Here is a 12,846-nt window from a genome sequence, read left to right as displayed (position 1 = left end):
GTTTGGTGATGTTTGACCCTGGCTAACGCTTGGGGATGCAGTGTGTGTGGAAGCCGGATGCACAGTTAAGCTCTGCCCCTCTCCATGAAGGGAGGGAGCAGACTGTGTTATAGGTGGGGCTGTGATCACCAGTCACATGTTGGGATCTGGGGTTTTAACTGGTGGTTTTATACCCCTGCAGCCAGCTCCTCCTAGGCAGGGTGTGTACAGACCGTGGTGCAGTGTTCAGGCCAGGCTGAGATGGGCCGGAACCATCCCTCCACCTCTCTATGATCTCGTGGCAGGGGTGGGGTGGGGAAGGGTTACAAGAAAATAAACCCCTGATCTGACCTTCCTCCCCACTACCCTTGGTTTGGGTTCATTTTGCCAAATAGAAGCTGAAATGAGGAGATTGTTGCAAAACCAGGACCACGGCCTTCCCCATTTTGCTCTTCTCTGGTGTTAGGACCCCTCCTGCACCACTGTTTGTGAGTGACACCAGTTCACGTGGTATCTTTGCACAGGATATCGCATTCTCCCCCAACTGCCTTCCCAAGGTACGAGTCACTTGTATTGTCTTCACCTTGGAGATGCTGTCTCCCTGCAGGGGAGAATGAGGCCCCAATGGCTTTCAGGCGGCTGGGTTTATAGAGGTTTGAGACCCCACAACAACGCCCTGGGGGACTATTCGCTGCTAGCCTGTGAGTCCAGTTCAGGTGCCCAGGGAGCGGTGGCCCCACCATGCCAATGGAAGTGTTGCTCTGGGTTCATTGACCGCCCCTTCCAGAGCTGCTCTTTGAGGGGCTCTTACGACCAGAGCAGCGGGGCAGAGCGCTTGGATGTGGCCGACCGAAGGCCTTGGCCTGGCCCCTCGGGGCATCCTGGGAGAGGAACATGGTAACAGTGCCGCTGGGCTTCCTGCTTTCCCCTCGACCGGTGCACCTGGCCATGTCCCCTCCCCATCCCTGGGGGCCGTGCACACGGCTTTTCCCTCTCTGGGATGGTGGGCTGATCTCTCCTGTGCTGGGTCCCTGCTGGAGTGGGAGAGTGACATGGGGGCCATGCTGGCACGGATGGGGGAGCAGTGCACCTGGGAGGGACTCTGCCCCGCTGCGGGGCTGGGAGCATGGGCATGGCCGAGGGACACAGGACGGGTTTATAGAAAATTCAAAAAACAAAGGGAGACAAGTTCTCTCTGATTGATTTTATTATGTCTGTTCCTAAATGGCCCTAAGGGCTGGTCCCTGCTCGATGCCCCAGAGGAAGGCGAAAAACCTCCAGGGTCTCTGGCCAATCTGCCCTGGAGGAAAATTCCTTCCTGACCCCAAACATGGCGATCGGTTTCACCCTGTGCATGCGAGCCAGGACCACAGTGGGGAAAGGACCCACTGGTCACTATGGTTAAACACCCTGTCCCAGGCCCCTCCAGGATAGTGCCTGTGTCCCAGCACTAACCCATCTCCAGGGCTTTCTTCTTTGCTTCCATCCCAGCAGCAACTTTTAAACATTGTGTCTTGAATACTGTCCACGCTGCCTGTTTCCTTCATCTGAAAGAAAAACCAAAGCCACTGATATCACTCAAGTGACAAGCAGATTCAGCACCTCCTAATAAAGATGAATCCCCTGACATCTGCCATCCCCCTTACATCCTCTTAGCTCCTGAGATGTCTGATCAGCTGTAACAAACCCTTTGGCACAACATAAATTACATTCAGCACTACAAAATTGCTATGCTCATTTCTTAGACTTACCAAATGTTGCTTACCGCTCCTCAGAGCCAATCCTGTTGCTTTATTGAATGAGGGGTCTTTCATATTTTGAGATCCAATTGTCCTTTAAGGTGTTGGATCTCTTCAGCTCCGTCCCTGTTCCTTTCTACTCAAATCCTGAGCATCTGTAACTCTCCTCCTGAAAAGACAAATCCATTTGGCAATAAGAGACTCCTAAATGCTCACCTCCTTGTCAGTGGTAGTCTGCTGCATCGTGGGTTTGAAACTTGAAGGTGATAAGTGATTATCTTCCCATTCTAGTCAAGGAAGGCAACTTTTTGCAGGTCTGGCAATATGCGTTAGTTTGTTCTTCAGTAATATGACTGCTTATAATCCGCAGTCCCCAGGAGATCAGATCAGCTGCATTTCTGTAACCTGAAGGGAAACCAGATCCATCAATTTCTCAATTATGAGGTGAGTTCCTTACCTCTTGGTAGCAGTGATGAATTTTGCTTGTTTCCTTTCTGTAGATATCCCAGATCTTCTAGCAACTTCCTGAAGTTTTCACAACCTCAACGTTCAAATCGGCTGCATTTCTCTCATCTGAAAGTGTGAGAATCTATTCATTGCCAGTTGATTGTTAAGAGGGGAAAAAAAGTGCATTTCTTTACCAACTGACGTGCCTGGTTCAGCTAGTTGGATTTGCATTAATTCCTTCTAGAACACAACAGCCCTCTGGTCTCCTTCCATCTGGAGATGCAACGTGACCTATTTATTTGGTCTGCAAGTGCCGCTTTAGCCTCAGATTCATTTGTCAACCAGGGAAACGTAAATGCTTACCTCCATGTCTCATGGTCTGCTGACTTGATTCAGATTTGCGACTAGCTGAACTATTTGAAGTGGCTTTTTTTGTTTGTGTATTTTTACCTTAAAATAACAGCATCTTGTCACTGGAGTCCTCAATAGATCGAGCAGCTGGCAAGTCCATGTTATTTGTCCCGAGTCTGCTTTTGACACTTTCCCCATGACAAGTAAGGTCATCCACAGTTTTTCTCCCTGAAAGCAAAATCCACACCACTTCATGTACACATGGATGTTTGGAGACTGGTATTTCTTACCTCCTTGCCCGGGACAGCCACGCCACTTAGCCTCACTTCTCCCTGGTAGGAATGGCCACCTGGTCTGTTCATATCTCAGAAGAGAAAAACCTGCAATCAATGTTTGACAGATTTATTTATTATTACTCACTAGCAGCTATGAAGAGTCATCAATGGAGAAGGTTCCTTAGCATCCAGATCATTAGGCTTCTAGGGACCTTTCAGTGCTCACCTACTTGTCAGTCATGTTCCACCGCAAGGCTTTGATTCTTAGCGGTACAGCCAGCTACGCTGGGTAAAACCTGAAGCATATAAATGGCTGCTTGCCTTTTTCTGAACTAGAAGTAAAAGTAAAAGATGCTTTTCTTTCCTCTGGCCAGGTATCCTTACCTGTCTTTTTTTCTTCAATTCAGCAGCCTCTTATCATCCTCCCTTGAATGGTAAGACCTTCCTTTCACCTGAAAATAGAAACAGAGCCTTTAAGTCCTGCCCCCGTGCTGTGAGGAGGTGCGTTCCTTACCTCTTGATAGAAATGATCAGTTCCACTTAGTTCTTGACGTCTGAAAAATAAGCAACAATGATCAATTAGGCACAACTAGAATCAGCTGGACAACTCCTCTCTGCAAATGGAAGAGCAGGCTCGATGCTCATCTTCACACTCTGGTTAGTTGCACTTGTTCTTTGAAATAACTTCCCTGTTCCATCCTTGTAGGAACAACCAATGGTCTTCTCTGGGAAGGAAAAAGGAACAAAGATCATCATCTTTGGTTAGAATTACCAACTACTTTCCTTTCATCTGAACAGGTAGCTCCCATTTTTAGTGCTTTATTCAGTACAGCAACTTCTCATGCTCTTTAGAGAGATGAAAATTTCCTCCGTTACCTTCCTTCCACCTGAAAGGATGACCAGAACCATTGACTATTATGGGAATGGTGTATTGTATTTCTTACCTCCTTAAAAGGATGGATCCGCTAATTCCTTCCTGTAAACTACAGCCATGTGTCATCCTTGCATCTCGAGATATGACCTCCTGCAAAGATCAATGTTTGACAGACCATAGTTTTGTCAGGCAACAAATGTAAAGGAATTGTCATTGGATTCATTTTGTAACAGGGAGTATAAATGCACACCTTCTGCGTGATGAATTGCTGGATTGGTTTCTCTCTTTCTCTCCATACAATCAGCTGTACTGCTAAAAATCTAGTAGGTATAAGTGGTTTCCTTATTCTTGATTGGAACAAGTCAATACTTCTGAAACCTCAGAAGCTTTGGTTATGTATCTTGCTTTATTCTTATGAAACTGCTTGTAGCCTTTGACAGCAAAGGATAGATTCACTTCCTTCACCTGAAAGTACACTCAGATTGGTTAGTTTCCACTCCATTGCTAGGAGAAGGTGCATTCCTTACCTCTTGATAGCAAGAGAAACTGTTCCTACTTCTGACGGACAGCTGCATTTCTTTCACCTGAAGGGAAACCAGATCCATCAATTTTTCCATTCTAAGGTGAGTTCCTTACCTCTTGGTAGCAGTGATGAGTTTTGCTTGTTTCCTTTCTGTAGATATCCCAGATCTTCTAGCAACTTCCTGAAGTTTTCACACCCTCAACGTTCAAATCGGCTGCATTTCTCTCATCTGAAAGTGTGAGAATCTATTCATTGCCACTTGAATGTTAAGAGGGGGAAAAAAGTGCATTTCTTTACCAACTGACATGCCTGGTTCAGCTAGTTGGATTTGCATTAATTCCTTCTAGAACACAACAGCCCTCTGGTCTCCTTCCATCTGGAGATGCAACGTGACCTCTTTATTTGGTCTGCAAGTGCCGCTTTAGCCTCAGATTCATTTGTCAACCAGGGAAACGTAAATGCTTACCTCCATGTCTCATGGTCTGCTGACTTGATTCAGATTTGCGACTAGCTGAACTATTTGAAGTGGCTTTTTTTGTTTGTGTATTTTTACCTTAAAATAACAGCATCTTGTCACTGGAGTCCTCAATAGATCGAGCAGCTGGCAAGTCCATGTTATTTGTCCCGAGTCTGCTTTTGACACTCTCCCCATGACAAGTAAGGTCATCCACAGTTTTTCTCCCTGAAAGCAAAATCCACACCACTTCATGTACACATGGATGGTTGGAGACTGGTATTTCTTACCTCCTTGCCCGGGACAGCCACGCCACTTAGCCTCACTTCTCCCTGGTAGGAATGGCCACCTGGTCTGTTCATATCTCACAGCAAAACCTGCAATCAATGTTTGACAGATTTATTTATTATTACTCACTAGCAGCTATGAAGAGTCATCAATGGAGAAGGTTCCTTAGCATCCAGATCATTGGGCTTCTAGGGACCTTTCAGTGCTCTCTTACTTTTCAGTCATGTTCCATCGCCAGGCTTTGATTCTTAGCGGTACAGCCAGCTACGCTGGGTAAAACCTGAAGCATATAAATGGCTGCTTGCCTTTTTCTGAACTAGAAGTAAAAGTAAAAGATGCTTTTCTTTCCTCTGGCCAGGTATCCTTACCTGTCTTTTTTTCTTCAATTCAGCAGCCTCTTATCATCCTCCCTTGAATGGTAAGACCTTCCTTTCACCTGAAAATAGAAACAGAGCCTTTAAGTCCTGCCCCCGTGCTGTGAGGAGGTGCGTTCCTTACCTCTTGATAGAAATGATCAGTTCCACTTAGTTCTTGACGTCTGAAAAATAAGCAACAATGATCAATTAGGCACAACTAGAATCAGCTGGACAACTCCTCTCTGCAAATGGAAGAGCAGGCTCGATGCTCATCTTCACACTCTGGTTAGTTGCACTTGTTCTTTGAAATAACTTCCCTGTTCCATCCTTGTAGGAACAACCAATGGCCTTCTCTGGGAAGGAAAAAGGAACAAAGATCATCATCTTTGGTTAGAATTACCAACTACTTTCCTTTCATCTGAACAGGTAGCTCCCATTTTTAGTGCTTTATTCAGTACAGCAACTTCTCATGCTCTTTAGAGAGATGAAAATTTCCTCCGTTACCTTCCTTCCACCTGAAAGGATGACCAGAACCATTGACTATTATGGGAATGGTGTATTGCATTTCTTACCTCCTTAAAAGGATGGATCCGCTAATTCCTTCCTGTAAACAACAGCCATGTGTCATCCTTGCATCTCGAAATATGACCTCCTGCAAAGATCAATGTTTGACAGACCATAGTTTTGTCAGGCAACAAATGTAAAGGAATTGTCATTGGATTCATTTTGTAACAGGGAGTATAAATGCACACCTTCTGCGTGATGAATTGCTGGATTGGTTTATCTCTTTCTCTCCATACAATCAGCTATACTGCTAAAAATCTAGTAGGTATAAGTGGTTTCCTTATTCTTGATTGGAACAAGTCAATACTTCTGAAACCTCAGAAGCTTTGGTTATGTATCTTGCTTTATTCTTATGAAACTGCTTGTAGCCTTTGACAGCAAAGGATAGATTCACTTCCTTCACCTGAAAGTACACTCAGATTGGTTAGTTTCCACTCCATTGCTAGGAGAAGGTGCATTCCTTACCTCTTGATAGCAAGAGAAACTGTTCCTACTTCTGACGGACAGCTGCATTTCTTTCACCTGAAGGGAAACCAGATCCATCAATTTTTCCATTCTAAGGTGAGTTCCTTACCTCTTGGTAGCAGTGATGAGTTTTGCTTGTTTCCTTTCTGTAGATATCCCAGATCTTCTAGCAACTTCCTGAAGTTTTCACACCCTCAACGTTCAAATCGGCTGCATTTCTCTCATCTGAAAGTGTGAGAATCTATTCATTGCCACTTGAATGTTAAGAGGGGAAAAAGTGCATTTCTTTACCAACTGACATGCCTGGTTCAGCTAGTTGGATTTGCATTAATTCCTTCTAGAACACAACAGCCCTCTGGTCTCCTTCCATCTGGAGATGCAACGTGACCTATTTATTTGGTCTGCAAGTGCCGCTTTAGCCTCAGATTCATTTGTCAACCAGGGAAACGTAAATGCTTACCTCCATGTCTCATGGTCTGCTGACTTGATTCAGATTTGCGACTAGCTGAACTATTTGAAGTGGCTTTTTTTGTTTGTGTATTTTTACCTTAAAATAACAGCATCTTGTCACTGGAGTCCTCAATAGATCGAGCAGCTGGCAAGTCCATGTTATTTGTCCCGAGTCTGCTTTTGACACTCTCCCCATGACAAGTAAGGTCATCCACAGTTTTTCTCCCTGAAAGCAAAATCCACACCACTTCATGTACACATGGATGGTTGGAGACTGGTATTTCTTACCTCCTTGCCCGGGACAGCCACGCTACTTAGCCTCACTTCTCCCTGGTAAGAATGGCCACCTGGTCTGTTCATATCTCACAGCAAAACCTGCAATCAATGTTTGACAGATTTATTTATTATTACTCACTAGCAGCTATGAAGAGTCATCAATGGAGAAGGTTCCTTAGCATCCAGATCATTGGGCTTCTAGGGACCTTTCAGTGCTCTCCTACTTTTCAGTCATGTTCCATCGCCAGGCTTTGATTCTTAGCGGTACAGCCAGCTACGCTGGGTAAAACCTGAAGCATATAAATGGCTGCTTGCCTTTTTCTGAACTAGAAGTAAAAGTAAAAGATGCTTTTCTTTCCTCTGGCCAGGTATCCTTACCTGTCTTTTTTTCTTCAATTCAGCAGCCTCTTATCATCCTCCCTTGAATGGTAAGACCTTCCTTTCACCTGAAAATAGAAACAGAGCCTTTAAGTCCTGCCCCCGTGCTGTGAGGAGGTGCGTTCCTTACCTCTTGATAGAAATGATCAGTTCCACTTAGTTCTTGACATCTGAAAAAGAAGCAACAATGATCAATTAGGCACAACTAGAATCAGCTGGACAACTCTTCTCTGCAAATGGAAGAGCAGGCTCAAAGCTCATCTTCACACTCTGGTTAGTTGCACTTGTTCTTTGAAATAACTTCCCTGTTCCATCCTTGTAGTAACAACCAATGGCCTTCTCTGGGAAGGAAAAAGGAACAAAGATCATCATCTTTGGTTAGAATTACCAACTACTTTCCTTTCATCTGAACAGGTAGCTCCCATTTTTAGTGCTTTATTCAGTACAGCAACTTCTCATGCTTTTTAGAGAGATGAAAATTTCCTCCGTTACCTTCCTTCCACCTGAAAGGATGGCCAGAACCATTGACTATTATGGGAATGGTGTATTGTATTTCTTACCTCCTTAAAAGGATGGATCCGCTAATTCCTTCCTGTAAACGACAGCCATGTGTCATCCTTGCATCTCGAAATATGACCTCCTGCAAAGATCAATGTTTGACAGACCTTATTTTTGTCAGGCAACAAATGTAAAGGAATTGTCATTGGATTCATTTTGTAACAGGGAGTATAAATGCACACCTTCTGCGTGATGAATTGCTGGATTGGTTTCTCTCTTTCTCTCCATACAATCAGCTGTACTGCTAAAAATCTAGTAGGTATAAGTGGTTTCCTTATTCTTGATTGGAACAAGTCAATACTTCTGTAACCTCAGAAGCTTTGGTTATGTATCTTGCTTTATTCTTATGAAACTGCTTGTAGCCTTTGACAGCAAAGGATAGATTCACTTCCTTCACCTGAAAGTACACTCAGATTGGTTAGTTTCCACTCCATTGCTAGGAGAAGGTGCATTCCTTACCTCTTGATAGCAAGAGAAACTGTTCCTACTTCTGACGGACAGCTGCATTTCTTTCACCTGAAGGGAAACCAGATCCATCAATTTTTCTATTCTAAGGTGATTTCCTTACCTCTTGGTAGCAGTGATGAGTTTTGCTTGTTTCCTTTCTGTAGATATCCCAGATCTTCTAGCAACTTCCTGAAGTTTTCACACCCTCAACGTTCAAATCGGCTGCATTTCTCTCATCTGAAAGTGTGGGAATCTATTCATTGCCACTTGAATGTTAAGAGGGGAAAAAAGTGCATTTCTTTACCAACTGACATGCCTGGTTCAGCTAGTTGGATTTGCATTAATTTCTGCTAGAACACAACAGCCCTCTGGTCTCCTTCCATCTGGAGATGCAACGTGACCTCTTTATTTGGTCTGCAAGTGTCACTTTAGCCTCAGATTCATTTGTCAACCAGGGAAACGTAAATGCTTACCTCCATGTCTGATGGTCTGCTGACTTGATTCAGATTTGTCCCGAGTCTGCTTTTGACACTCTCCCCATGACAAGTAAGGTCATCCACAGTTTTTCTCCCTGAAAGCAAAATCCACACCACTTCATGTACACATGGATGGTTGGAGACTGGTATTTCTTACCTCCTTGCCCGGGACAGCCACGCCATTTAGCCTCACTTCTCCCTGGTAGGAATGGCCACCTGGTCTGTTCATATCTCACAGCAAAACCTGCAATCAATGTTTGACAGATTTATTTATTATTACTCACTAGCAGCTATGAAGAGTCATCAATGGAGAAGGTTCCTTAGCATCCAGATCATTAGGCTTCTAGAGACCTTTCAGTGCTCACCTACTTGTCAGTCATGTTCCACCGCAAGGCTTTGATTCTTAGCGGTACAGCCAGCTACGCTGGTTAAAACCTGAAGCATATAAATGGCTGCTTGCCTTTTTCTGAACTAGAGGTAAAAGTAAAAGATGCTTTTCTTTCCTCTGGCCAGGTATCCTTACCTGTCTTTTTTTCTTCAATTCAGCAGCCTCTTATCATCCTCCTTTGAATGGTAAGACCTTCCTTTCACCTGAAAATAGAAACAGAGCCTTTAAGTCCTGCCCCCGTGCTGTGAGGAGGTGCATTCCTTACCTCTTGATAGAAATGATCAGTTCCACTTAGTTCTTGACGTCTGAAAAAGAAGCAACAATCATCAATTAGGCACAACTGGAATCAGCTGGACAACTCTTCTCTGCAAATGGAAGAGCAGGCTCAATGCTCATCTTCACACTCTGGTTAGTTGCACTTGTTCTTTGAAATAACTTCCCAGTTCCATCCTTGTAGGAACAACCAATGGCCTTCTCTGGGAAGGAAAAGGAACAAAGATCATCATCTTTGGTTAGAATTACCAACTACTTTCCTTTCATCTAAACAGGTAGCTCCCATTTTTAGTGCTTTATTCAGTACAGCAACTTCTCATGCTCTTTAGAGAGATGAAAATTTCCTCAGTTACCTTCCTTCCACCTGAAAGTATGACCAGAACCATTGACTATTATGGGAATGGTGTATTGCATTTCTTACCTCCTTAAAAGGATGGATCCGCTAATTCCTTCCTGTAAACGACAGCCATGTGTCATCCTTGCATCTCGAAATATGACCTCCTGCAAAGATCAATGTTTGACAGACCTTATTTTTGTCAGGCAACAAATGTAAATGAATTGTCATTGGATTCATTTTGTAACAGTGAGTATAAATGCACACCTTCTGCGTGATGAATTGCTGGATTAGTTTCTCTCTTTCTCTCCATACAATCAGGTGTACTGCTAAAAATCTAGTAGGTATAAGTGGTTTCCTTATTCTTGATTGGAACAAGTCAATACTTCTGTAACCTCAGAAGCTTTGGTTATGTATCTTGCTTTCTTCTTATGAAACTGCTTGTAGCCTTTGACAGCAAAGGATAGATTCACTTCCTTCACCTGAAAACGCTCAGATTGGTTAATTTCCACTCCATTGCTAGGAGAAGGTGCATTCTTGGTACTTAAATGGTACAATATGAACTTCTGACAGACAAGCTGCAGTGATCAAATCAACAGAAATAGGACCAATTGCAATGTAATCTCTTGAAAGGTAAGAACCAAGCTGATGCCAGCTCTCAGCTATGGTCACTTCTACCCTTTCTTTTTTAAATTGTAGAAATACCTGCATTTTTAACCCTTAGTAGTTACATCCTGACAAAGGCAATTGGGATTCTACCTGATGCTAAAGAAATCGGTCCAGGTTCTTATCCCCATCCACTTCTTCTATGCTTCTCCTTTCTCTTGTCTTCTAGCCTCTTTGCCCACTCCTTTTCCATGTCTCTCCCTCACCCCTTACCCGTCCCCCTTTCTTCTCTGTACCTTCCTCAGTTCCCTGGTTCTTCTTTCTCACTAACTTCTTCCATTTCCCCCCCTCCTCCCTTATCAGTACCTCCTCCCTCCCCCCCCCACCCATGTCCCAGCCCGGTTTCCGTCCTCCGTACAAGAAAACATTACATCATCCATCGGTGTCTCACGTTCCTTCTTCAGCAATGGAAGCAGGTTGGTCCCAGAAGGCCCTGCTCCATCACTCTGGTCCCTGTACTCAGACCCACAGGCAGCAGATATGTGCTCTGGGCGACAGCCTGGTGTGAAATGCTGCGGCCCCTAGCTACATCCCTAGTTCCCTCTGCCTGTCCCCACCTCTGTTTTTCTAGGTTACCATCCCTACGGTGGAATGTTCCACTTCCATCACAATGGGCCAATTCTGAGCAGTGCTGAGCTCCTGCATCTCCCTCTGAAACCAGTGAGAGCTGCAAGTGCTCAGCCCCTCTCAGGACTAACCCTGTTGGCTGCATTTCATGGCACCGTGCTGTCCTCCGTCTTGTGGTCTAGGCTGATTGCTGCAGACCCACCCAGAGACTGACAGCCAGTGCCTCCTGTACAGGGGAATCCAGGCAGGGATTTCAGTGTTAGCTGGAGATGGGCAGATACCAGAACCATCACTCCACCCTTCCATGATCGCTGGGGGCTCTGATAAAAGGACACCTGTCATTGGCTGTGTGGGCCCATACGTTGTCCTGGCTCTGGCCAGGTAGCTGCCCCAGCAGACCTCAGTCAAACTGCCCAAAACACAACAGACCCATTCGGTGTCAAAGGCTCTTGGCCGGGTTTGTTGTTGACAAAGCACTTGTACTAGCACCCCATAGACTCTGCATAGACACCAGCTCGGTCAGCAGTGGGACTCCCCATTGGCCAGATGTACCTTCTGTGGCCCCTCTTTTATACCCTGATACAAACAAGTTGTGTATTACCCCTCTCACGTGCTTAGTTACCACCCTACACCCTGGACCTGTTAGAACAATCGAGTCAAATAGGTAGCACTGTGTACACTTATTCTCGTATTTAGAGCTGTAGTCCTAGAACTGAAGGCCAGAAGGGACCACAGATCATCTAATCTGACCTTCCAACTAAACAGCACCCTGAACCCCCACACTTGGCTCCGGGCCAAGAAACAGAGCCCCGGTCATAACCATAGTAACTTTGAAGATGAAGGATCTGGTCCTGTGCTTGTGCAAAGCACAAGGAGAACGTGCCAGGGCAGTTTCCCCCTTCCCTGGTTCACCTGCTTTAGGCTCCAAGCTCCAAGCTCCCAGCCATCACCACTGTTGGGGAGAGACTGTCTTCCCCTCACACACACTCCTCCTTGACTGGCATGTTATGACTGCAAAGCCCCCTGATTTACACTTTGATATTCTCCACAACCCAGCCTCCTTTCTCTCACTAGGCTATGCCCAGGGTAGTGCCTGCACTTACAAGTTACCAAACAGCTCTTTCCAAGCAAGCGCCTATGAGCATTACAAAGAAAACATTAACAACACTAAAGGAACCAAGCTCCATGCTAAGTAGTTTACCAGAGGTCATCCCACCTTCAGTCTTGGGCGCTGGTAGCGGCCAGTCCTTCCAAACCCTCAACTGGGTTCTCCCCATGGAAGAATGTGGGTGTGTGGAGGGGGGTAGAGAGACTGGATGCATAAAGGGACAGAGGTGAAAGGGGAGAGAGAAGAACTAGGTTGAAGATGAAGAAATAATTGATAATAGGGCGCATTGGTGTTTACATAGATAGGGGATGACTGTTGCATGAACAAACTCCAGACAGGAAGAGGGAAGAATGGACAAAGGAAGGGGAGGATAAAAGGAGAAAAAGGTAAAAATGACTCAATTTAAACTCAAGGAAAATTTGAACTCTGCAGAAAGGGCGGCCAGCACATCCCTCGGCCCATGCTGCTTCCCGCAGCCCCCATTGGCCAGGAGGGGTGAACCGCGCCAGTGGGAACGCGATCGGCCGAACCTGCGGATGCGGCAGGTAAACAAACCAGTCCGGCCCACCAGGGGCTTTCCCTGAACAAGCGGCGGCTCTAGTTTGAGAAC

General features: G+C 45.2%; 1 long non-coding RNA gene across 1 annotated transcript; it reads right to left on the bottom strand.

Moving 5' to 3' along the window:
• Positions 1–1,168: 1,168 nt before the first annotated feature.
• LOC120393238 lies at positions 1,169–1,826 on the bottom strand. The gene is made up of 2 exons (XR_005591959.1): positions 1,731–1,826; positions 1,169–1,526 (listed from the first exon to the last, which is right to left on the bottom strand). It is a non-coding gene; the product is annotated as an uncharacterized LOC120393238 (long non-coding RNA).
• Positions 1,827–12,846: the final 11,020 nt, after the last annotated feature.

This window comes from Mauremys reevesii, unplaced genomic scaffold (assembly GCF_016161935.1).
Source record: "Mauremys reevesii isolate NIE-2019 unplaced genomic scaffold, ASM1616193v1 Contig17, whole genome shotgun sequence".
Classification (NCBI taxonomy): Eukaryota; Metazoa; Chordata; order Testudines; family Geoemydidae; genus Mauremys; species Mauremys reevesii.
This window is presented reverse-complemented; position numbering and strand designations above follow the sequence as displayed.